This window comes from Megalopta genalis, unplaced genomic scaffold (assembly GCF_051020955.1).
Source record: "Megalopta genalis isolate 19385.01 unplaced genomic scaffold, iyMegGena1_principal scaffold0033, whole genome shotgun sequence".
NCBI classification, from domain to species: Eukaryota; Metazoa; Arthropoda; class Insecta; order Hymenoptera; family Halictidae; genus Megalopta; species Megalopta genalis.
The window spans coordinates 2012501-2034642 of NW_027476102.1; the positions used below are offsets into that span (position 1 = coordinate 2012501).

General features: G+C 34.1%; 1 non-coding gene across 1 annotated transcript; it reads right to left on the reverse strand.

Annotated features, from left to right (window-relative positions):
• Window positions 1-778: 778 nt before the first annotated feature.
• On the reverse strand, window positions 779-2699 carry LOC143261079 (small subunit ribosomal RNA). The gene has a single exon (XR_013035303.1). It is a non-coding gene; the product is annotated as a small subunit ribosomal RNA (ribosomal RNA).
• Window positions 2700-22142: the final 19443 nt, after the last annotated feature.

The window sequence follows — 22142 nt, forward strand, 5'->3', positions numbered from 1 at the left end:
TTAAGTTATCTTCAGACTGCCCGATATTTTCGTCCTTTGGACTTTCCCAACGATTCCTTTTTTTCTTTTTTTTTTACACCACAGCGAAGACTTGAGGAAGCGTGATTAGCACGCTCGCATCCCTCCCTGTCCTACTACAACTGTGTGTGTGTGTGTAAAGAAAGAAAAAAGAATACATTGGCTTTCTCTCTATCGAGAAGATGGCCTACGCAACGCAGATCAAAGGCCTAATACGTGTAATATAATACGCGTCTGGCCGTGTATAAATCACGCACGAATGATCTGGTCGGGCCCAACTCTTCTCGTACGCTTATTTTTCCGTGTTGAGGCACTATCATAAAATCACACAAACCCCAACACGTGTGTGTCTTGGAAGGAAGATGGCCTACGCAACGCAGATCAAAGGCCTAATACGTGTAGTACACACGTCTGCCGTGTAAATCACGCACGAATGATCTGGTCGGGCCCAACTCTTCTCCACCACACCACATCCCAACTTTGTACATTTTTATATATTTTTGTGCGTTGGGGCACCTTCATAATCACAAACCCCAACAACACATATATCTCTCTCTCTTTGAAAGATTTGTTGTGGCCTACGCAACGCAGATCAAAGGCCTAATACGTGTAGTACACACGTCTGGCCGTGTAAATCACGCACGAATGATCTGGCGGGCTCAACAATATCTTTTTTTTTTATATGAATTCTTATCCACAAACTAATCGAATTCATTTTCTCTCCTCCTCTCCTCTCTCTTTGAGATATATTGGAACATTGTAATGATCCTTCCGCAGGTTCACCTACGGAAACCTTGTTACGACTTTTACTTCCTCTAAATAATCAAGTTTGGTCATCTTCCCGGCATCATCGGCAATGCCGAAACATTGCCGCGCACCAGTCCGAAGACCTCACTAAATCATTCAATCGGTAGTAGCGACGGGCGGTGTGTACAAAGGGCAGGGACGTAATCAACGCGAGCTTATGACTCGCGCTTACTGGGAATTCCTCGTTCATGGGGAATAATTGCAAGCCCCAATCCCTAGCACGAAGGAGGTTCAGCGGGTTACCCGGGCCTTTCGGCCAGGGAACACACGCTGATTCCTTCAGTGTAGCGCGCGTGCGGCCCAGAACATCTAAGGGCATCACAGACCTGTTATTGCTCAATCTCGTGCGGCTAGAAGCCGCCTGTCCCTCTAAGAAGATTTGTTTGTACGTTGGTAGTAAAAACCCCACCGGCAGAAGCCGAGAGCCTTCGAGATACCATAATTACGTCTATTTAGCAGGCTAGAGTCTCGTTCGTTATCGGAATTAACCAGACAAATCGCTCCACCAACTAAGAACGGCCATGCACCACCACCCACCGAATCAAGAAAGAGCTATCAATCTGTCAATCCTTCCGGTGTCCGGGCCTGGTGAGGTTTCCCGTGTTGAGTCAAATTAAGCCGCAGGCTCCACTCCTGGTGGTGCCCTTCCGTCAATTCCTTTAAGTTTCAGCTTTGCAACCATACTTCCCCCGGAACCCAAAAGCTTTGGTTTCCCGGAAGCTGCCCGCCGAGTCATCGTAGGAACTTCGGCGGATCGCTAGCTGGCATCGTTTATGGTTAGAACTAGGGCGGTATCTGATCGCCTTCGAACCTCTAACTTTCGTTCTTGATTAATGAAAACATTTTTGGCAAATGCTTTCGCTTCTGTCCGTCTTGCGACGATCCAAGAATTTCACCTCTAACGTCGCAATACGAATGCCCCCATCTGTCCCTATTAATCATTACCTCGGGGTTCCGAAAACCAACAAAATAGAACCGAGGTCCTATTCCATTATTCCATGCACACAGTATTCAGGCGAAGGTAGCCTGCTTTGAGCACTCTAATTTGTTCAAAGTAAACGTACCGGCCCACCTCGACACTCAGTGAAGAGCACCGCGATGGGATATTAGTTGGACCGCCCCGTGAAGAGCAAAGCCCACCGGTAGGACGTACCACATAATGCCAGTTAAACACCGCGAGCGATGAACCGACACTGTGACACACAGATTCAACTACGAGCTTTTTAACCGCAACAACTTTAATATACGCTATTGGAGCTGGAATTACCGCGGCTGCTGGCACCAGACTTGCCCTCCAATGGATCCTCGTTAAAGGATTTAAAGTGTACTCATTCCGATTACGGGGCCTCGGATGAGTCCCGTATCGTTATTTTTCGTCACTACCTCCCCGTGCCGGGAGTGGGTAATTTGCGCGCCTGCTGCCTTCCTTGGATGTGGTAGCCGTTTCTCAGGCTCCCTCTCCGGAATCGAACCCTGATTCCCCGTTACCCGTTACAACCATGGTAGGCGCAGAACCTACCATCGACAGTTGATAAGGCAGACATTTGAAAGATGCGTCGCCGGTGCTATAAGACCATGCGATCAGCACAAAGTTATTCAGAGTCACCAAAGCAAACGATGGACGAGTGTAAACACCCGCCACCGATTGGTTTTGATCTAATAAAAGCGTTCCTACCATCTCTGGTCGGAACTCTGTTTTGCATGTATTAGCTCTAGAATTACCACAGTTATCCAAGTAAATTTTAGTACGATCTAAGAAACCATAACTGATTTAATGAGCCATTCGCGGTTTCACCTTAATACGGCATGTACTGAGACATGCATGGCTTAATCTTTGAGACAAGCATATGACTACTGGCAGGATCAACCAGGGAACTATACAATATGTATATATAAAATGGACAAAATTTAAATCCTTTTCCATCGTCGCCTGTTTCATATATATATGTCAGGTCGACACACCACTTTTCTCTTTCAAATATGTACAAGTTTTGCCACATTCCGCGCTTGTAACATATCTTCTTTAACGCTCAATTTCTTTCATTTTTCTACCATACAGATATTTTACCGTACGCCCAAAAACGTACGTATTATATTTTTGTTCTATCGTAAAATCACATTTTTCTACGTACGCCAGCTTCGTACGTTTCTATCTTTGCCTTCATAAAATCACAAGATAATTTTATCTTCAAGAGTCTCGCTATTAACATCTTGTAAGATAAATGTACGTCCCAGCTAAAACGTACAAATACTTCAAGTTAAGTAATAATATATCATCGCTATTGACAAATTTTTAAGATCCAAGACACAGTTCTCTCTATATGTTTTAATATTTTTTATGTACTCAAATATATTCAAAGGAAAAAGTACATGGGTGATGCCATAGTCGTGGAAGCGCGTACGCTCACGCTGATCTTCTGACCGCCGGAAGCACGAAACCTCTGATCTGGGCAAAATCGGCAAGCCGAGGAAGAACGGACAGGACACATGCTGGACTGGCGAGAAAGCGTGTTCTTCCGCTCGCGCTAGGCATTTCGATTTCTGACACCTCTTGATTTAAAAAATCAGTTTTTTGATAGTTTTCTCTCTCCACTGGGCTATTCATTTTAGCCACAGTTTTCAATTGGTACGATTTGCTTCCAAATCTTACAGATGCATTTTAAAAAATTTTTCCATCGCTCGGACAGAAGAGTCGATTGCTCAGTGAGTACGAGTATACATACAAAGTGCATACGGGTAACCAACCCCGTAGGGCTTGCCACATATGGGCCATTCGGTCAAAGACACCGACCCGTGGCCACGCTGTGTGGAGAAAAGTCCGTAACGTAAACGGCACGAAACAGTCAGGACCGAAGCCCCGAAGGAGCTCTGAGACAGCTTCTCGACCGAGATCGTAGAATTGGCCCAAAACCCGCTCTGCTCCGTCCGCCTCGCACGGACCGTGTATCTCTTATAGATACCGAACGGCCGGCAAGGACGCCGGCGCCGCCGGCCGAATAGCACGCGCGCTTATGAGTGTAAACCGCCGCGGCAACAGACCGCCCGGCCGTGCTGTTGTAACATAGCGCGTGAACGAACGAAAAAAAAATTTATAGTAAACATTAAAATAAATTACACTACCGTAAACTAGACAAAAAATTACACATTTTTTCCCAATATGAAAATTTTCACAAACTTTTCAAAGTCCCATCGCATCGAGTAAACTTTTTTAATAACGCTTCCGCACGATTCTAAATGCTTAATCCATATGTGAAATCGTTCACTGATCACGAATATCGTATTTAAAAAAATTACAAAAATTTATTTTTCCAAATAATCAAAAAAAACCGAAAAATCACAAGAGTAAAGTACCATTATTTTAAACAATATGTCGTTCTAAATGCTTAATCCCTATGTAAAAAAGTTATCTAAGCAAGAATATGTAATTGAAAAAAATTAGAAAAATTTATTTTAGCCGTAAATCGAAAATAATGGGGACACCGGAGCTGTTCGAAGCGCCGAGACGCGCCGCGTACGGCCGAATATTTTCCAAGTCCCAACGTACCGATCAAGAGTAAAGTACCATTTTCCTACATTAGATTTCGTTCTAAATGCTTAATCCCTATGTAAAAACGTTAGTTAAGCAAGAATATCGTATTTTTAAAAAAATCTAATGATAGGATTTCCCAGAAAATTGAAAAAACCGTAAAATGTCAAGAGTAAAGTGCCATTTTCTGACATTAGATTTCGTTCTAAATGCTTAATCCCTATGTAGAAACGTTAGTTAAGCAAGAATATCGTATTTTTAAAAAAATCTAATGATAGGATTTTTCAGAAAATTGAAAAAACCGTAAAATGTCAAGAGTAAAGTGCCCTTATTTTAAACAATGTATCGTTCTAAATGCTTAATCCCTATGTAAAAAAGTTATTTTAGCAGGAATATGTTATTGAAAAAAATTAGAAAAATTTATTTTAGCCGTAAATCGAAAATAATGGGGACACCGGAGCTGTTCGAAGCGCCGAGCGCGCCGCGTACGCCCGAATATTTTCAAAGTCCCAACGTACCGATCAAGAGTAAAGTACCATTTTCCTACATTAGATTTCGTTCTAAATGCTTAATCCCTATGTAAAAACGTTAGTTAAGCAAGAATATCGTATTTTTAAAAAAATCTAATGATAGGATTTTCCAGAAAATTGAAAAAACCGAAAAATGTCAAGAGTAAAGTGCCATTTTCTGACATTAGATTTCGTTCTAAATGCTTAATCCCTATGTAGAAACGTTAGTTAAGCAAGAATATCGTATTCTTAAAAAAATCTAATGATAGGATTTTTCAGAAAATTGAAAAAACCGTAAAATGTCAAGAGTAAAGTGCCCTTATTTTAAACAATGTATCGTTCTAAATGCTTAATCCCTATGTAAAAAAGTTATTTAAGCAAGAATATGTTATTGAATAAAATGAGAAAAATTTATTTTAGCCGTAAATCGAAAATAATGGATCGAGCGAATCGGTCGATTGCGCCGAGACGCGCTATGATGCAACAGACGAGCGATTGGAACGCCCGAATATTTTCAAAGTCCCAACGTACCGATCAAGAGTAAAGTACCATTTTCCTACATTAGATTTCGTTCTAAATGCTTAATCCCTATGTAAAAACGTTAGTTAAGCAAGAATATCGTATTTTTAAAAAAATCTAATGATAGGATTTTCCAGAAAATTGAAAAAACCGAAAAATGTCAAGAGTAAAGTGCCATTTTCTGACATTAGATTTCGTTCTAAATGCTTAATCCCTATGTAGAAACGTTAGTTAAGCAAGAATATCGTATTTTTAAAAAAATCTAATGATAGGATTTTTCAGAAAATTGAAAAAACCGTAAAATGTCAAGAGTAAAGTGCCCTTATTTTAAACAATGTATCGTTCTAAATGCTTAATCCCTATGTAAAAAAGTTATTTAAGCAGGAATATGTTATTGAATAAAATGAGAAAAATTTATTTTAGCCGTAAATCGAAAATAATGGATCGAGCGAATCGGTCGATTGCGCCGAGACGCGCTATGATGCAACAGACGAGCGATTGGAACGCCCGAATATTTTCAAAGTCCCAACGTACCGATCAAGAGTAAAGTACCATTTTCCTACATTAGATTTCGTTCTAAATGCTTAATCCCTATGTAAAAACGTTAGTTAAGCAAGAATATCGTATTTTTAAAAAAATCTAATGATAGGATTTTCCAGAAAATTGAAAAAACCGAAAAATGTCAAGAGTAAAGTGCCATTTTCTGACATTAGATTTCGTTCTAAATGCTTAATCCCTATGTAGAAACGTTAGTTAAGCAAGAATATCGTATTTTTAAAAAAATCTAATGATAGGATTTTTCAGAAAATTGAAAAAACCGTAAAATGTCAAGAGTAAAGTGCCCTTATTTTAAACAATGTATCGTTCTAAATGCTTAATCCCTATGTAAAAAAGTTATTTAAGCAGGAATATGTTATTGAAAAAATATAGAAAAATTTATTTTAGCCGTAAATCGAAAATAATGGATCGAGCGAATCGGTCGATTGCGCCGAGACGCGCTATGATGCAACAGACGAGCGATTGGAACGCCCGAATATTTTCAAAGTCCCAACGTACCGATCAAGAGTAAAGTACCATTTTCCTACATTAGATTTCGTTCTAAATGCTTAATCCCTATGTAAAAACGTTAGTTAAGCAAGAATATCGTATTTTTAAAAAAATCTAATGATAGGATTTCCCAGAAAATTGAAAAAACCGAAAAATGTCAAGAGTAAAGTGCCATTTTCTGACATTAGATTTCGTTCTAAATGTTTAATCCCTATGTAGAAACGTTAGTTAAGCAAGAATATCGTATTTTTAAAAAAATCTAATGATAGGATTTTTCAGAAAATTGAAAAAACCGTAAAATGTCAAGAGTAAAGTGCCCTTATTTTAAACAATGTATCGTTCTAAATGCTTAATCCATATGTAAAAAAGTTATTTAAGCAGGAATATGTTATTGAATAAAATGAGAAAAATTTATTTTAGCCGTAAATCGAAAATAATTGATCGAGCGAATCGGTCGATTGCGCCGAGACGCGCTATGATGCAACAGACGAGCGATTGGAACGCCCGAATATTTTCAAAGTCCCAACGTACCGATCAAGAGTAAAGTACCATTTTCCTACATTAGATTTCGTTCTAAATGCTTAATCCCTATGTAAAAACGTTAGTTAAGCAAGAATATCGTATTTTTAAAAAAATCTAATGATAGGATTTCCCAGAAAATTGAAAAAACCGAAAAATGTCAAGAGTAAAGTGCCATTTTCTGACATTAGATTTCGTTCTAAATGCTTAATCCCTATGTAGAAACGTTAGTTAAGCAAGAATATCGTATTTTTAAAAAAATCTAATGATAGGATTTTTCAGAAAATTGAAAAAACCGTAAAATGTCAAGAGTAAAGTGCCCTTATTTTAAACAATGTATCGTTCTAAATGCTTAATCCATATGTAAAAAAGTTATTTAAGCAGGAATATGTTATTGAATAAAATGAGAAAAATTTATTTTAGCCGTAAATCGAAAATAATTGATCGAGCGAATCGGTCGATTGCGCCGAGACGCGCTATGATGCAACAGACGAGCGATTGGAACGCCCGAATATTTTCAAAGTCCCAACGTACCGATCAAGAGTAAAGTACCATTTTCCTACATTAGATTTCGTTCTAAATGCTTAATCCCTATGTAAAAACGTTAGTTAAGCAAGAATATCGTATTTTTAAAAAAATCTAATGATAGGATTTTCCAGAAAATTGAAAAAACCGAAAAATGTCAAGAGTAAAGTGCCATTTTCTGACATTAGATTTCGTTCTAAATGCTTAATCCCTATGTAGAAACGTTAGTTAAGCAAGAATATCGTATTTTTAAAAAAATCTAATGATAGGATTTTTCAGAAAATTGAAAAAACCGTAAAATGTCAAGAGTAAAGTGCCCTTATTTTAAACAATGTATCGTTCTAAATGCTTAATCCCTATGTAAAAAAGTTATTTAAGCAGGAATATGTTATTGAATAAAATGAGAAAAATTTATTTTAGCCGTAAATCGAAAATAATGGATCGAGCGAATCGGTCGATTGCGCCGAGACGCGCTATGATGCAACAGACGAGCGATTGGAACGCCCGAATATTTTCAAAGTCCCAACGTACCGATCAAGAGTAAAGTACCATTTTCCTACATTAGATTTCGTTCTAAATGCTTAATCCCTATGTAAAAACGTTAGTTAAGCAAGAATATCGTATTTTTAAAAAAATCTAATGATAGGATTTCCCAGAAAATTGAAATAACCGTAAAATGTCAAGAGTAAAGTGCCATTTTCTGACATTAGATTTCGTTCTAAATGCTTAATCCCTATGTAGAAACGTTAGTTAAGCAAGAATATCGTATTTTTAAAAAAATCTAATGATAGGATTTTTCAGAAAATTGAAAAAACCGTAAAATGTCAAGAGTAAAGTGCCCTTATTTTAAACAATGTATCGTTCTAAATGCTTAATCCCTATGTAAAAAAGTTATTTTAGCAGGAATATGTTATTGAAAAAAATTAGAAAAATTTATTTTAGCCGTAAATCGAAAATAATGGGGACACCGGAGCTGTTCGAAGCGCCGAGCGCGCCGCGTACGCCCGAATATTTTCAAAGTCCCAACGTACCGATCAAGAGTAAAGTACCATTTTCCTACATTAGATTTCGTTGTAAATGCTTAATCCCTATGTAAAAACGTTAGTTAAGCAAGAATATCGTATTTTTAAAAAAATCTAATGATAGGATTTTCCAGAAAATTGAAAAAAACCGAAAAATGTCAAGAGTAAAGTGCCATTTTCTGACATTAGATTTCGTTCTAAATGCTTAATCCCTATGTAGAAACGTTAGTTAAGCAAGAATATCGTATTCTTAAAAAAAAATCTAATGATAGGATTTTTCAGAAAATTGAAAAAACCGTAAAATGTCAAGAGTAAAGTGCCCTTATTTTAAACAATGTATCGTTCTAAATGCTTAATCCCTATGTAAAAAAGTTATTTAAGCAAGAATATGTTATTGAATAAAATGAGAAAAATTTATTTTAGCCGTAAATCGAAAATAATGGATCGAGCGAATCGGTCGATTGCGCCGAGACGCGCTATGATGCAACAGACGAGCGATTGGAACGCCCGAATATTTTCAAAGTCCCAACGTACCGATCAAGAGTAAAGTACCATTTTCCTACATTAGATTTCGTTCTAAATGCTTAATCCCTATGTAAAAACGTTAGTTAAGCAAGAATATCGTATTTTTAAAAAAATCTAATGATAGGATTTCCCAGAAAATTGAAAAAACCGAAAAATGTCAAGAGTAAAGTGCCATTTTCTGACATTAGATTTCGTTCTAAATGCTTAATCCCTTTGTAGAAACGTTAGTTAAGCAAGAATATCGTATTTTTAAAAAAAATCTAATGATAGGATTTTTCAGAAAATTGAAAAAACCGTAAAATGTCAAGAGTAAAGTGCCCTTATTTTAAACAATGTATCGTTCTAAATGCTTAATCCCTATGTAAAAAAGTTATTTAAGCAGGAATATGTTATTGAATAAAATGAGAAAAATTTATTTTAGCCGTAAATCGAAAATAATGGATCGAGCGAATCGGTCGATTGCGCCGAGACGCGCTATGATGCAACAGACGAGCGATTGGAACGCCCGAATATTTTCAAAGTCCCAACGTACCGATCAAGAGTAAAGTACCATTTTCCTACATTAGATTTCGTTCTAAATGCTTAATCCCTATGTAAAAACGTTAGTTAAGCAAGAATATCGTATTTTTAAAAAAATCTAATGATAGGATTTCCCAGAAAATTGAAATAACCGTAAAATGTCAAGAGTAAAGTGCCATTTTCTGACATTAGATTTCGTTCTAAATGCTTAATCCCTATGTAGAAACGTTAGTTAAGCAAGAATATCGTATTTTTAAAAAAATCTAATGATAGGATTTTTCAGAAAATTGAAAAAACCGTAAAATGTCAAGAGTAAAGTGCCCTTATTTTAAACAATGTATCGTTCTAAATGCTTAATCCCTATGTAAAAAAGTTATTTAAGCAGGAATATGTTATTGAAAAAATATAGAAAAATTTATTTTAGCCGTAAATCGAAAATAATGGATCGAGCGAATCGGTCGATTGCGCCGAGACGCGCTATGATGCAACAGACGAGCGATTGGAACGCCCGAATATTTTCAAAGTCCCAACGTACCGATCAAGAGTAAAGTACCATTTTCCTACATTAGATTTCGTTCTAAATGCTTAATCCCTATGTAAAAACGTTAGTTAAGCAAGAATATCGTATTTTTAAAAAAATCTAATGATAGGATTTCCCAGAAAATTGAAAAAACCGAAAAATGTCAAGAGTAAAGTGCCATTTTCTGACATTAGATTTCGTTCTAAATGTTTAATCCCTATGTAGAAACGTTAGTTAAGCAAGAATATCGTATTTTTAAAAAAATCTAATGATAGGATTTTTCAGAAAATTGAAAAAACCGTAAAATGTCAAGAGTAAAGTGCCCTTATTTTAAACAATGTATCGTTCTAAATGCTTAATCCATATGTAAAAAAGTTATTTAAGCAGGAATATGTTATTGAATAAAATGAGAAAAATTTATTTTAGCCGTAAATCGAAAATAATTGATCGAGCGAATCGGTCGATTGCGCCGAGACGCGCTATGATGCAACAGACGAGCGATTGGAACGCCCGAATATTTTCAAAGTCCCAACGTACCGATCAAGAGTAAAGTACCATTTTCCTACATTAGATTTCGTTCTAAATGCTTAATCCCTATGTAAAAACGTTAGTTAAGCAAGAATATCGTATTTTTAAAAAAATCTAATGATAGGATTTCCCAGAAAATTGAAAAAACCGAAAAATGTCAAGAGTAAAGTGCCATTTTCTGACATTAGATTTCGTTCTAAATGCTTAATCCCTATGTAGAAACGTTAGTTAAGCAAGAATATCGTATTTTTAAAAAAATCTAATGATAGGATTTTTCAGAAAATTGAAAAAACCGTAAAATGTCAAGAGTAAAGTGCCCTTATTTTAAACAATGTATCGTTCTAAATGCTTAATCCATATGTAAAAAAGTTATTTAAGCAGGAATATGTTATTGAATAAAATGAGAAAAATTTATTTTAGCCGTAAATCGAAAATAATTGATCGAGCGAATCGGTCGATTGCGCCGAGACGCGCTATGATGCAACAGACGAGCGATTGGAACGCCCGAATATTTTCAAAGTCCCAACGTACCGATCAAGAGTAAAGTACCATTTTCCTACATTAGATTTCGTTCTAAATGCTTAATCCCTATGTAAAAACGTTAGTTAAGCAAGAATATCGTATTTTTAAAAAAATCTAATGATAGGATTTTCCAGAAAATTGAAAAAACCGAAAAATGTCAAGAGTAAAGTGCCATTTTCTGACATTAGATTTCGTTCTAAATGCTTAATCCCTATGTAGAAACGTTAGTTAAGCAAGAATATCGTATTTTTAAAAAAATCTAATGATAGGATTTTTCAGAAAATTGAAAAAACCGTAAAATGTCAAGAGTAAAGTGCCCTTATTTTAAACAATGTATCGTTCTAAATGCTTAATCCCTATGTAAAAAAGTTATTTAAGCAGGAATATGTTATTGAATAAAATGAGAAAAATTTATTTTAGCCGTAAATCGAAAATAATGGATCGAGCGAATCGGTCGATTGCGCCGAGACGCGCTATGATGCAACAGACGAGCGATTGGAACGCCCGAATATTTTCAAAGTCCCAACGTACCGATCAAGAGTAAAGTACCATTTTCCTACATTAGATTTCGTTCTAAATGCTTAATCCCTATGTAAAAACGTTAGTTAAGCAAGAATATCGTATTTTTAAAAAAATCTAATGATAGGATTTCCCAGAAAATTGAAAAAACCGAAAAATGTCAAGAGTAAAGTGCCATTTTCTGACATTAGATTTCGTTCTAAATGTTTAATCCCTATGTAGAAACGTTAGTTAAGCAAGAATATCGTATTTTTAAAAAAATCTAATGATAGGATTTTTCAGAAAATTGAAAAAACCGTAAAATGTCAAGAGTAAAGTGCCCTTATTTTAAACAATGTATCGTTCTAAATGCTTAATCCATATGTAAAAAAGTTATTTAAGCAGGAATATGTTATTGAATAAAATGAGAAAAATTTATTTTAGCCGTAAATCGAAAATAATTGATCGAGCGAATCGGTCGATTGCGCCGAGACGCGCTATGATGCAACAGACGAGCGATTGGAACGCCCGAATATTTTCAAAGTCCCAACGTACCGATCAAGAGTAAAGTACCATTTTCCTACATTAGATTTCGTTCTAAATGCTTAATCCCTATGTAAAAACGTTAGTTAAGCAAGAATATCGTATTTTTAAAAAAATCTAATGATAGGATTTCCCAGAAAATTGAAAAAACCGAAAAATGTCAAGAGTAAAGTGCCATTTTCTGACATTAGATTTCGTTCTAAATGCTTAATCCCTTTGTAGAAACGTTAGTTAAGCAAGAATATCGTATTTTTAAAAAAAATCTAATGATAGGATTTTTCAGAAAATTGAAAAAACCGTAAAATGTCAAAAGTAAAGTGCCCTTATTTTAAACAATGTATCGTTCTAAATGCTTAATCCCTATGTAAAAAAGTTATTTAAGCAGGAATATGTTATTGAATAAAATGAGAAAAATTTATTTTAGCCGTAAATCGAAAATAATGGATCGAGCGAATCGGTCGATTGCGCCGAGACGCGCTATGATGCAACAGACGAGCGATTGGAACGCCCGAATATTTTCAAAGTCCCAACGTACCGATCAAGAGTAAAGTACCATTTTCCTACATTAGATTTCGTTCTAAATGCTTAATCCCTATGTAAAAACGTTAGTTAAGCAAGAATATCGTATTTTTAAAAAAATCTAATGATAGGATTTCCCAGAAAATTGAAATAACCGTAAAATGTCAAGAGTAAAGTGCCATTTTCTGACATTAGATTTCGTTCTAAATGCTTAATCCCTATGTAGAAACGTTAGTTAAGCAAGAATATCGTATTTTTAAAAAAATCTAATGATAGGATTTTTCAGAAAATTGAAAAAACCGTAAAATGTCAAGAGTAAAGTGCCCTTATTTTAAACAATGTATCGTTCTAAATGCTTAATCCCTATGTAAAAAAGTTATTTAAGCAGGAATATGTTATTGAAAAAATATAGAAAAATTTATTTTAGCCGTAAATCGAAAATAATGGATCGAGCGAATCGGTCGATTGCGCCGAGACGCGCTATGATGCAACAGACGAGCGATTGGAACGCCCGAATATTTTCAAAGTCCCAACGTACCGATCAAGAGTAAAGTACCATTTTCCTACATTAGATTTCGTTCTAAATGCTTAATCCCTATGTAAAAACGTTAGTTAAGCAAGAATATCGTATTTTTAAAAAAATCTAATGATAGGATTTCCCAGAAAATTGAAAAAACCGAAAAATGTCAAGAGTAAAGTGCCATTTTCTGACATTAGATTTCGTTCTAAATGTTTAATCCCTATGTAGAAACGTTAGTTAAGCAAGAATATCGTATTTTTAAAAAAATCTAATGATAGGATTTTTCAGAAAATTGAAAAAACCGTAAAATGTCAAGAGTAAAGTGCCCTTATTTTAAACAATGTATCGTTCTAAATGCTTAATCCATATGTAAAAAAGTTATTTAAGCAGGAATATGTTATTGAATAAAATGAGAAAAATTTATTTTAGCCGTAAATCGAAAATAATTGATCGAGCGAATCGGTCGATTGCGCCGAGACGCGCTATGATGCAACAGACGAGCGATTGGAACGCCCGAATATTTTCAAAGTCCCAACGTACCGATCAAGAGTAAAGTACCATTTTCCTACATTAGATTTCGTTCTAAATGCTTAATCCCTATGTAAAAACGTTAGTTAAGCAAGAATATCGTATTTTTAAAAAAATCTAATGATAGGATTTCCCAGAAAATTGAAAAAACCGAAAAATGTCAAGAGTAAAGTGCCATTTTCTGACATTAGATTTCGTTCTAAATGCTTAATCCCTATGTAGAAACGTTAGTTAAGCAAGAATATCGTATTTTTAAAAAAATCTAATGATAGGATTTTTCAGAAAATTGAAAAAACCGTAAAATGTCAAGAGTAAAGTGCCCTTATTTTAAACAATGTATCGTTCTAAATGCTTAATCCATATGTAAAAAAGTTATTTAAGCAGGAATATGTTATTGAATAAAATGAGAAAAATTTATTTTAGCCGTAAATCGAAAATAATTGATCGAGCGAATCGGTCGATTGCGCCGAGACGCGCTATGATGCAACAGACGAGCGATTGGAACGCCCGAATATTTTCAAAGTCCCAACGTACCGATCAAGAGTAAAGTACCATTTTCCTACATTAGATTTCGTTCTAAATGCTTAATCCCTATGTAAAAACGTTAGTTAAGCAAGAATATCGTATTTTTAAAAAAATCTAATGATAGGATTTTCCAGAAAATTGAAAAAACCGAAAAATGTCAAGAGTAAAGTGCCATTTTCTGACATTAGATTTCGTTCTAAATGCTTAATCCCTATGTAGAAACGTTAGTTAAGCAAGAATATCGTATTTTTAAAAAAATCTAATGATAGGATTTTTCAGAAAATTGAAAAAACCGTAAAATGTCAAGAGTAAAGTGCCCTTATTTTAAACAATGTATCGTTCTAAATGCTTAATCCCTATGTAAAAAAGTTATTTAAGCAGGAATATGTTATTGAATAAAATGAGAAAAATTTATTTTAGCCGTAAATCGAAAATAATGGATCGAGCGAATCGGTCGATTGCGCCGAGACGCGCTATGATGCAACAGACGAGCGATTGGAACGCCCGAATATTTTCAAAGTCCCAACGTACCGATCAAGAGTAAAGTACCATTTTCCTACATTAGATTTCGTTCTAAATGCTTAATCCCTATGTAAAAACGTTAGTTAAGCAAGAATATCGTATTTTTAAAAAAATCTAATGATAGGATTTCCCAGAAAATTGAAATAACCGTAAAATGTCAAGAGTAAAGTGCCATTTTCTGACATTAGATTTCGTTCTAAATGCTTAATCCCTATGTAGAAACGTTAGTTAAGCAAGAATATCGTATTTTTAAAAAAATCTAATGATAGGATTTTTCAGAAAATTGAAAAAACCGTAAAATGTCAAGAGTAAAGTGCCCTTATTTTAAACAATGTATCGTTCTAAATGCTTAATCCCTATGTAAAAAAGTTATTTTAGCAGGAATATGTTATTGAAAAAAATTAGAAAAATTTATTTTAGCCGTAAATCGAAAATAATGGGGACACCGGAGCTGTTCGAAGCGCCGAGCGCGCCGCGTACGCCCGAATATTTTCAAAGTCCCAACGTACCGATCAAGAGTAAAGTACCATTTTCCTACATTAGATTTCGTTCTAAATGCTTAATCCCTATGTAAAAACGTTAGTTAAGCAAGAATATCGTATTTTTAAAAAAATCTAATGATAGGATTTTCCAGAAAATTGAAAAAAACCGAAAAATGTCAAGAGTAAAGTGCCATTTTCTGACATTAGATTTCGTTCTAAATGCTTAATCCCTATGTAGAAACGTTAGTTAAGCAAGAATATCGTATTCTTAAAAAAAAATCTAATGATAGGATTTTTCAGAAAATTGAAAAAACCGTAAAATGTCAAGAGTAAAGTGCCCTTATTTTAAACAATGTATCGTTCTAAATGCTTAATCCCTATGTAAAAAAGTTATTTAAGCAAGAATATGTTATTGAATAAAATGAGAAAAATTTATTTTAGCCGTAAATCGAAAATAATGGATCGAGCGAATCGGTCGATTGCGCCGAGACGCGCTATGATGCAACAGACGAGCGATTGGAACGCCCGAATATTTTCAAAGTCCCAACGTACCGATCAAGAGTAAAGTACCATTTTCCTACATTAGATTTCGTTCTAAATGCTTAATCCCTATGTAAAAACGTTAGTTAAGCAAGAACATCGTATTTTTAAAAAAATCTAATGATAGGATTTCCCAGAAAATTGAAAAAACCGAAAAATGTCAAGAGTAAAGTGCCATTTTCTGACATTAGATTTCGTTCTAAATGCTTAATCCCTATGTAGAAACGTTAGTTAAGCAAGAATATCGTATTTTTAAAAAAATCTAATGATAGGATTTTTCAGAAAATTGAAAAAACCGTAAAATGTCAAGAGTAAAGTGCCCTTATTTTAAACAATGTATCGTTCTAAATGCTTAATCCATATGTAAAAAAGTTATTTAAGCAGGAATATGTTATTGAATAAAATGAGAAAAATTTATTTTAGCCGTAAATCGAAAATAATGGATCGAGCGAATCGGTCGATTGCGCCGAGACGCGCTATGATGCAACAGACGAGCGATTGGAACGCCCGAATATTTTCAAAGTCCCAACGTACCGATCAAGAGTAAAGTACCATTTTCCTACATTAGATTTCGTTCTAAATGCTTAATCCCTATGTAAAAACGTTAGTTAAGCAAGAATATCGTATTTCTAAAAAAATCTAATGATAGGATTTTCCAGAAAATTGAAAAAACCGAAAAATGTCAAGAGTAAAGTGCCATTTTCTGACATTAGATTTCGTTCTAAATGCTTAATCCCTATGTAGAAACGTTAGTTAAGCAAGAATATCGTATTTTTAAAAAAATCTAATGATAGGATTTTTCAGAAAATTGAAAAAACCGTAAAATGTCAAGAGTAAAGTGCCCTTATTTTAAACAATGTATCGTTCTAAATGCTTAATCCCTATGTAAAAAAGTTATTTAAGCAGGAATATGTTATTGAATAAAATGAGAAAAATTTATTTTAGCCGTAAATCGAAAATAATGGATCGAGCGAATCGGTCGATTGCGCCGAGACGCGCTATGATGCAACAGACGAGCGATTGGAACGCCCGAATATTTTCAAAGTCCCAACGTACCGATCAAGAGTAAAGTACCATTTTCCTACATTAGATTTCGTTCTAAATGCTTAATCCCTATGTAAAAACGTTAGTTAAGCAAGAATATCGTATTTTTAAAAAAATCTAATGATAGGATTTCCCAGAAAATTGAAAAAACCGAAAAATGTCAAGAGTAAAGTGCCATTTTCTGACATTAGATTTCGTTCTAAATGCTTAATCCCTTTGTAGAAACGTTAGTTAAGCAAGAATATCGTATTTTTAAAAAAAATCTAATGATAGGATTTTTCAGAAAATTGAAAAAACCGTAAAATATCAAGAGTAAAGTGCCCTTATTTTAAACAATGTATCGTTCTAAATGCTTAATCCCTATGTAAAAAAGTTATTTAAGCAGGAATATGTTATTGAATAAAATGAGAAAAATTTATTTTAGCCGTAAATCGAAAATAATGGATCGAGCGAATCGGTCGATTGCGCCGAGACGCGCTATGATGCAACAGACGAGCGATTGGAACGCCCGAATATTTTCAAAGTCCCAACGTACCGATCAAGAGTAAAGTACCATTTTCCTACATTAGATTTCGTTCTAAATGCTTAATCCCTATGTAAAAACGTTAGTTAAGCAAGAATATCGTATTTTTAAAAAAATCTAATGATAGGATTTTCCAGAAAATTGAAAAAACCGAAAAATGTCAAGAGTAAAGTGCCATTTTCTGACATTAGATTTCGTTCTAAATGCTTAATCCCTATGTAGAAACGTTAGTTAAGCAAGAATATCGTATTTTTAAAAAAATCTAATGATAGGATTTTTCAGAAAATTGAAAAAACCGTAAAATGTCAAGAGTAAAGTGCCCTTATTTTAAACAATGTATCGTTCTAAATGCTTAATCCCTATGTAAAAAAGTTATTTAAGCAGGAATATGTTATTGAAAAAATATAGAAAAATTTATTTTAGCCGTAAATCGAAAATAATGGATCGAGCGAATCGGTCGATTGCGCCGAGACGCGCTATGATGCAACAGACGAGCGATTGGAACGCCCGAATATTTTCAAAGTCCCAACGTACCGATCAAGAGTAAAGTACCATTTTCCTACATTAGATTTCGTTCTAAATGCTTAATCCCTATGTAAAAACGTTAGTTAAGCAAGAATATCGTATTTTTAAAAAAATCTAATGATAGGATTTCCCAGAAAATTGAAAAAACCGAAAAATGTCAAGAGTAAAGTGCCATTTTCTGACATTAGATTTCGTTCTAAATGTTTAATCCCTATGTAGAAACGTTAGTTAAGCAAGAATATCGTATTTTTAAAAAAATCTAATGATAGGATTTTTCAGAAAATTGAAAAAACCGTAAAATGTCAAGAGTAAAGTGCCCTTATTTTAAACAATGTATCGTTCTAAATGCTTAATCCATATGTAAAAAAGTTATTTAAGCAGGAATATGTTATTGAATAAAATGAGAAAAATTTATTTTAGCCGTAAATCGAAAATAATTGATCGAGCGAATCGGTCGATTGCGCCGAGACGCGCTATGATGCAACAGACGAGCGATTGGAACGCCCGAATATTTTCAAAGTCCCAACGTACCGATCAAGAGTAAAGTACCATTTTCCTACATTAGATTTCGTTCTAAATGCTTAATCCCTATGTAAAAACGTTAGTTAAGCAAGAATATCGTATTTTTAAAAAAATCTAATGATAGGATTTCCCAGAAAATTGAAAAAACCGAAAAATGTCAAGAGTAAAGTGCCATTTTCTGACATTAGATTTCGTTCTAAATGCTTAATCCCTATGTAGAAACGTTAGTTAAGCAAGAATATCGTATTTTTAAAAAAATCTAATGATAGGATTTTTCAGAAAATTGAAAAAACCGTAAAATGTCAAGAGTAAAGTGCCCTTATTTTAAACAATGTATCGTTCTAAATGCTTAATCCATATGTAAAAAAGTTATTTAAGCAGGAATATGTTATTGAATAAAATGAGAAAAATTTATTTTAGCCGTAAATCGAAAATAATTGATCGAGCGAATCGGTCGATTGCGCCGAGACGCGCTATGATGCAACAGACGAGCGATTGGAACGCCCGAATATTTTCAAAGTCCCAACGTACCGATCAAGAGTAAAGTACCATTTTCCTACATTAGATTTCGTTCTAAATGCTTAATCCCTATGTAAAAACGTTAGTTAAGCAAGAATATCGTATTTTTAAAAAAATCTAATGATAGGATTTTCCAGAAAATTGAAAAAACCGAAAAATGTCAAGAGTAAAGTGCCATTTTCTGACATTAGATTTCGTTCTAAATGCTTAATCCCTATGTAGAAACGTTAGTTAAGCAAGAATATCGTATTTTTAAAAAAATCTAATGATAGGATTTTTCAGAAAATTGAAAAAACCGTAAAATGTCAAGAGTAAAGTGCCCTTATTTTAAACAATGTATCGTTCTAAATGCTTAATCCCTATGTAAAAAAGTTATTTAAGCAGGAATATGTTATTGAATAAAATGAGAAAAATTTATTTTAGCCGTAAATCGAAAATAATGGATCGAGCGAATCGGTCGATTGCGCCGAGACGCGCTATGATGCAACAGACGAGCGATTGGAACGCCCGAATATTTTCAAAGTCCCAACGTACCGATCAAGAGTAAAGTACCATTTTCCTACATTAGATTTCGTTCTAAATGCTTAATCCCTATGTAAAAACGTTAGTTAAGCAAGAATATCGTATTTTTAAAAAAATCTAATGATAGGATTTCCCAGAAAATTGAAATAACCGTAAAATGTCAAGAGTAAAGTGCCATTTTCTGACATTAGATTTCGTTCTAAATGCTTAATCCCTATGTAGAAACGTTAGTTAAGCAAGAATATCGTATTTTTAAAAAAATCTAATGATAGGATTTTTCAGAAAATTGAAAAAACCGTAAAATGTCAAGAGTAAAGTGCCCTTATTTTAAACAATGTATCGTTCTAAATGCTTAATCCCTATGTAAAAAAGTTATTTTAGCAGGAATATGTTATTGAAAAAAATTAGAAAAATTTATTTTAGCCGTAAATCGAAAATAATGGGGACACCGGAGCTGTTCGAAGCGCCGAGCGCGCCGCGTACGCCCGAATATTTTCAAAGTCCCAACGTACCGATCAAGAGTAAAGTACCATTTTCCTACATTAGATTTCGTTCTAAATGCTTAATCCCTATGTAAAAACGTTAGTTAAGCAAGAATATCGTATTTTTAAAAAAATCTAATGATAGGATTTTCCAGAAAATTGAAAAAAACCGAAAAATGTCAAGAGTAAAGTGCCATTTTCTGACATTAGATTTCGTTCTAAATGCTTAATCCCTATGTAGAAACGTTAGTTAAGCAAGAATATCGTATTCTTAAAAAAAAATCTAATGATAGGATTTTTCAGAAAATTGAAAAAACCGTAAAATGTCAAGAGTAAAGTGCCCTTATTTTAAACAATGTATCGTTCTAAATGCTTAATCCCTATGTAAAAAAGTTATTTAAGCAAGAATATGTTATTGAATAAAATGAGAAAAATTTATTTTAGCCGTAAATCGAAAATAATGGATCGAGCGAATCGGTCGATTGCGCCGAGACGCGCTATGATGCAACAGACGAGCGATTGGAACGCCCGAATATTTTCAAAGTCCCAACGTACCGATCAAGAGTAAAGTACCATTTTCCTACATTAGATTTCGTTCTAAATGCTTAATCCCTATGTAAAAACGTTAGTTAAGCAAGAACATCGTATTTTTAAAAAAATCTAATGATAGGATTTCCCAGAAAATTGAAAAAACCGAAAAATGTCAAGAGTAAAGTGCCATTTTCTGACATTAGATTTCGTTCTAAATGCTTAATCCCTATGTAGAAACGTTAGTTAAGCAAGAATATCGTATTTTTAAAAAAATCTAATGATAGGATTTTTCAGAAAATTGAAAAAACCGTAAAATGTCAAGAGTAAAGTGCCCTTATTTTAAACAATGTATCGTTCTAAATGCTTAATCCATATGTAAAAAAGTTATTTAAGCAGGAATATGTTATTGAATAAAATGAGAAAAATTTATTTTAGCCGTAAATCGAAAATAATGGATCGAGCGAATCGGTCGATTGCGCCGAGACGCGCTATGATGCAACAGACGAGCGATTGGAACGCCCGAATATTTTCAAAGTCCCAACGTACCGATCAAGAGTAAAGTACCATTTTCCTACATTAGATTTCGTTCTAAATGCTTAATCCCTATGTAAAAACGTTAGTTAAGCAAGAATATCGTATTTCTAAAAAAATCTAATGATAGGATTTTCCAGAAAATTGAAAAAACCGAAAAATGTCAAGAGTAAAGTGCCATTTTCTGACATTAGATTTCGTTCTAAATGCTTAATCCCTATGTAGAAACGTTAGTTAAGCAAGAATATCGTATTTTTAAAAAAATCTAATGATAGGATTTTTCAGAAAATTGAAAAAACCGTAAAATGTCAAGAGTAAAGTGCCCTTATTTTAAACAATGTATCGTTCTAAATGCTTAATCCCTATGTAAAAAAGTTATTTAAGCAGGAATATGTTATTGAATAAAATGAGAAAAATTTATTTTAGCCGTAAATCGAAAATAATGGATCGAGCGAATCGGTCGATTGCGCCGAGACGCGCTATGATGCAACAGACGAGCGATTGGAACGCCCGAATATTTTCAAAGTCCCAACGTACCGATCAAGAGTAAAGTACCATTTTCCTACATTAGATTTCGTTCTAAATGCTTAATCCCTATGTAAAAACGTTAGTTAAGCAAGAATATCGTATTTTTAAAAAAATCTAATGATAGGATTTCCCAGAAAATTGAAAAAACCGTAAAATGTCAAGAGTAAAGTGCCCTTATTTTAAACAATGTATCGTTCTAAATGCTTAATCCCTATGTAAAAAAGTTATTTTAGCAGGAATATGTTATTGAAAAAAATTAGAAAAATTTATTTTAGCCGTAAATCGAAAATAATGGGGACACCGGAGCTGTTCGAAGCGCCGAGCGCGCCGCGTACGCCCGAATATTTTCAAAGTCCCAACGTACCGATCAAGAGTAAAGTACCATTTTCCTACATTAGATTTCGTTCTAAATGCTTAATCCCTATGTAAAAACGTTAGTTAAGCAAGAATATCGTATTTTTAAAAAAATCTAATGATAGGATTTTCCAGAAAATTGAAAAAAACCGAAAAATGTCAAGAGTAAAGTGCCATTTTCTGACATTAGATTTCGTTCTAAATGCTTAATCCCTATGTAGAAACGTTAGTTAAGCAAGAATATCGTATTTTTAAAAAAATCTAATGATAGGATTTTT